Source organism: Dioscorea cayenensis, chromosome 2 (genome assembly GCF_009730915.1).
Source record: "Dioscorea cayenensis subsp. rotundata cultivar TDr96_F1 chromosome 2, TDr96_F1_v2_PseudoChromosome.rev07_lg8_w22 25.fasta, whole genome shotgun sequence".
Classification (NCBI taxonomy): Eukaryota; Viridiplantae; Streptophyta; class Magnoliopsida; order Dioscoreales; family Dioscoreaceae; genus Dioscorea; species Dioscorea cayenensis.
This window is the reverse complement of record NC_052472.1, coordinates 1,343,481-1,348,597: the sequence shown is the minus strand read 5'-3', so window position 1 is coordinate 1,348,597 and position 5,117 is coordinate 1,343,481. Positions and strand designations below refer to the sequence as shown.

Genomic DNA, 5,117 nt, shown 5'->3' with positions numbered 1-5,117 from the left:
AGTTTCTCTAAGTTTTAACCTTCTCCTTCAAACAAGTTAAAATTTTCAAAGTTTAAAATTTTGAAAAGCTTAATTAGAATTATTCTTCTTTTCTCATGTGATTCTCTTTTAAATAAAAGAACTAATAAAATAATAAAAAATGACAGACGAATGATAATTCATATAGAAAAATATTAGACTACTTAAATGCATGATTAAAACAAAATTGTGCATGAAGTTAAAATAATACATGAATAAGTTATATAAATTCATAATATATATTTATATATATATATATATATATATATATTAATTATATAAAACCCAATCAAACATGCAAACTTGCACAATTAAATAAATTGATAATCAAACATATTGAAAATAAAATTCATTAACTTGGTAATTTTTGTACATTACTTAATCAAATTAAGTGAAAATGTATAGTCAACCACAAAAAATCTAAACTTTTAAAAATTTAAATATTAAAAAAAAATCACATATGTAATATTGAAAAAAAAAAAAAACTTAACCTAGTACGGACCCACAAAACTTATTACAAATTAAAGACCCAGGCAAGAAACATATATATATTCAAGTCTTTGAACTTAGCCTAGAATGTTATTTTTTGCTTACTCAAGTTTCATTATAAGAAGAAATTTAGATTTAGCTCAGCTAAGGTAGTAGAGTGGTTAGTCTACTTCTAACAATAACCACATTATATGTTGTGAGGAAAAAAACATTAAAGATTTTTTATTTTATAGCCTCTTAAAAATAATTATTTAAAATCGGTAATGCTCTTTTAAATAAAAAAAATATTTTGATTGTATTGTTAATTTTGATTATTGAGCATTTTAGTTATTTTGTTCATTATTATCTTAATATTTTCAAAATGTTTAACATACACATTAACTGAAACGTGTTATTATATATTCTCTTTATCATATCAACATGAAATTTAAAACTAAAGTAAATAGAGAGAAAACCTACTAAACTCTTTTTTCCCTGCCATTTTAGCATCTTATAAAAAAAATATAGAAATTTAAAAGAAATAATAATGATGATAAATAAAAGAAAATAAAATAGTTACATGAAAATCCAAAATAAAAAAAAACCTAAACAGGGAAGGAGAATATAATTCTATTATATTAAAAATTTAGTAAAAAAAAACATTTTGCTTAAAGTCATTTTATTATAATAAAATTTTAAAATATATTTCAATAGGTTTTAAGATGATTAAATTTAGTATTGGCTACGGCTGATTCTGTTCTGTAACTTTTTAGCTGTGTGTTTGATTGCCTAAATTCTTCGGACATATTTATAAATTTGATTCCTTCCACTACCATCATAGATGCTCAAAAAAATTTATAATTAAAAAAATCGCATAAATCTCATTATGAGTTTTTTTTTAATTGGATCAAATAGAACTTGAATTACAAAATCAAAATAAACTAAAAAATAATACTAAAATTATCTTGAACATTATGAAACAATAGGAAGGCCATATACAGCTACCTGTTATGTGGTAATCTAAAGAGATTAGCACGTTTGTATAGATGATGGTGATAATATTGATGGCAATATGTAATTACCAATTTTGGAATATTACTAAAAAATTTGGTAATTTTATTACCACCAAAATATGTGGGTATGTTGCATTACCATAATATGTTGCTATGTTAAATTACCAGATGGGAGGTAATTTGAAACTTTTTTTTGGACAAATATGCCTTTTGTTTTAAAATAATATTTTTTATACCTTATCCGTTTGATAAAAAAATTAATGTTATTTTGGAAATATCTTCAACTTCAAATTTTAATTATTTTATTTTAATTAATTTTTCCATGTAAAAAATTTATTTTATTTAACTTTTCATTTGTTCAAAATTTAAGATATATAAGTATTTTGGAGAAAAATTTGCAAAAATTAATCTTTATATTATAATTTAATTATTTTCATCTGACATTTTATTTTACTTTAAATTTAAACTTGCTCAAAATTATATATATAATGGTATTTTGGGAAATTTGGAACATTATCAAGATGATTACTATGTAATTATATGAGTCCCAACCATGGTTATCATAAATTACCACAACATTTTTGGTCATATAGTATTCCCGACTTTATTACCACGATAAACTCTTTACTTGGTAATTACTGTAAACCAAATGACTCCCTAAAGTTATACAACAAAAGCAAAATAATTAAATAAGAAGTATTTTTGTAACATCTTGATCTAATAAACAAGAACAAAAAAAGAATAGCAAGAAATTTTCAGTATTTTTCATGAGTATTAACATTTGATTGGCTTGGAAGTTTGTACATGTGAAGCTTCATTGATTGAAATTGGTCTTTCATGTTTAAGGGAATAAAAAAATATTATTAAGCTTGAGTTATTTGTATTACAATTAATATGAGTTTTGATATCACATAATATTATTAGATGATTTCTATTTATTTTTAAAATATTTGATTATACTCCATATTTTTAAGCACTTATAAATTACTTTACCAAATATTCTCCTAAAGTATAATTTTGTAAATATAATTAACATATTTTTAATTATATTTTCTTGATATAAGTAGAATGATTGCTTATAAATAACCATATAATTTTCTATATATTACAAGTACAACTATACAACAATCAATGAATTATCTTTTTCGTTGGTACTAGGGAAGTGATGCAGCAATATATTTGAAACCCGTTGATTCACCTTCGAATGCCCGGTAACAAGTTGTCCAAACCCTGTTGATCAAAAATAGCCAGAAATTTAAGAAGAGTAAAATCTTATTACTCAAGTAAATAGTGAACAAAACTGATTTCTTTTTGCCCATAGGCTTACATTAAATAGGCAAAAATAGCACTAAGAAAGGAGATAATTCGAAATTTACCAAAAATAGTAAATTTTCAAATATCAGCAAGAAATAAAAGATCTATCAAAATAAAGACTATTGCCACAAACGGCTCACAAATTAGAGATTTCTATCCTAAAATATAACAAAATCAATTATTACTAAAAATAACAAAATTAGGGTTTTCGAGGCCTAAACGATGTAATTTGGCCAAATTTTGGTATGACTCACGAGTTTGTGGGACACAAACTCATGACTTTTATTCCTTGATCCGTTTCCCATCAAATAGATCCGGTACAACCATAAAATCTCTTCACCCGCCAAATTACCGAAATGCCCTTATGTTGTACTTCTCCATATACGCACATGCCACGTCGTCTATGCGCCTGTCATCAGAAAGTTAATCAACCATTTTTTATTAATTTAAAATTCTTTATAACAATATATAATATAATATAATATAATATAATATAATATAATATATATATATAATTAACTTAGGAGTTAGGACAAACTGGAAGACCTAATGGGAAGACTTGGTTTGGAAAAAGGTTAGTAACATTAAATGAAACGTGCATACTTGGAAAACACATTGATCATGACAACCTTTGATGGTTACTGTTTGATATTGTTTTATTTGAGAACTTTTCAAGCATGAGATGAGAGAAAATTAAAAGCTGGCTCAACTTGTGTGGCATATTATACGAAGAAGTCCAAGTCAAGTCTTCCTTGTAAAATGACGTAATTAATTAACTACTTCTCACACTAACAACTTTGAACAACTACTATAAAGTTTGGTGTTCACATATCAGCAAGTAATAAAGTCTTATAAGCAAGAAATATATCTATGGCTTGCAACAAAGCTTTTATCATTATAGCCTCCATCCTGCTACTTCTCTTCACCAATTCATTCTTGTGCTCAGTCTCTGCTACTCCTCGCTTAATTGGTGAGTTTTATTATCTCAGTTTCTTTATAGAACTAAATTTCTTGTTCCTTAGTATAGATATACATATTTTCTGAAACTTTGATATTTTAATTATAAATGTTATGTAGGGACACCTGTGTATCGAATCCCAGGAAGAGGAAGAATGCCTTTGTATCCAAACCGAGGAAGGAGAGGGTGCCCATATGGCCATGCATGCATACCAGAATCTCCTCCTCGTAGTCCGTGCCGTGCGGGTGAAAAGTGTGTCCATGTCTAACTATGCTTGATTTATGCATGCTCCGAATTATTATATGTGTTTATAATAAAAGGGTCCTTGTTGTATTTGTCAGGGATCAATGAATAAGATCATCATGTCTTATATTTTTAGAGGATATTTAGGACTGAATTAATGAAGACATGGTTTAATGTTTTTTATTTTGTGTGCTTTTCTTTTTGGGAAAGTATAGTTTGATAAAATAAAACTAAATTGTTATTTTATATTTCACAAAATCAATTTAGAATAGGTATATAAATATATATACGAAGGAGCAACCGAAAGATAATGACTTTTTTATCAATCAAACTAATATTGATTTTGAACTTTTGCATTTGGAAAGAATTTTTGTGAAATATTTCCAATATTTTTTTTAGGTGGATTGCACCTCTAATTTCATTTCATTGTTAAAGGAATATATAGTATAACTGTACGGTTAAGTGTATATATATAGATTCAAACTCAAGTGATTCTAATATTTACTTTTCAAATTTATGATGTCACATAAGAGATTGAACTTTCCTATAAGTAGTTAAATAAAAAATATATATACTTAGTAAAAAACGAAAATAAAGAAATAAATTTGTAATTTTTTTTTAAATAAAAGTGTTATTTTGAAATCATAATAAATAAATTTAATGTTCAATATGAAGAGATGGATTTTTTGTTTAGTTCTGTTTTGTTTTGTTTTGTTTTGTTTTGTTTTTTTTTAAGAGATGCATCTATAAAAAAAATTTTAAATGAATTTTGTAAAGTATAAAGATTACTTGGGAAATTACAGTGCAAATTTGGGAAAAAATAAAGCTCAGGGCATTTAATTTAGATTTTAATATTTTAAGATTAAAATAAAAAAATAAACAAATAAATAAAATAGGGAAAAAATTTAAAACCAGCCCACCCAAGCCGGCGGGCTTTTTAAATATATATTTTTTGTTATTTTATTTATAATTAATATCTTTTTATTATTAAATTAAAAATCGGTTGAATGAGTAGGGGAGAATGGAACAAATGGTCTAAAACACCAATTAAACACCATGGCCAACAACCCAAGAGTTCTGGACTTTGTTGTTGACTTGTTGTC

At 25.4% G+C, this 5,117-nt stretch overlaps 1 long non-coding RNA gene across 1 annotated transcript; it reads left to right on the top strand.

Annotated features, from left to right (window-relative positions):
* Positions 1–3,642: 3,642 nt before the first annotated feature.
* LOC120279937 lies at positions 3,643–4,197 on the top strand. Its single transcript, XR_005542216.1, has 2 exons — positions 3,643–3,783; positions 3,891–4,197. It is a non-coding gene; the product is annotated as an uncharacterized LOC120279937 (long non-coding RNA).
* The last annotated feature ends 920 nt before the right edge of the window (positions 4,198–5,117 follow it).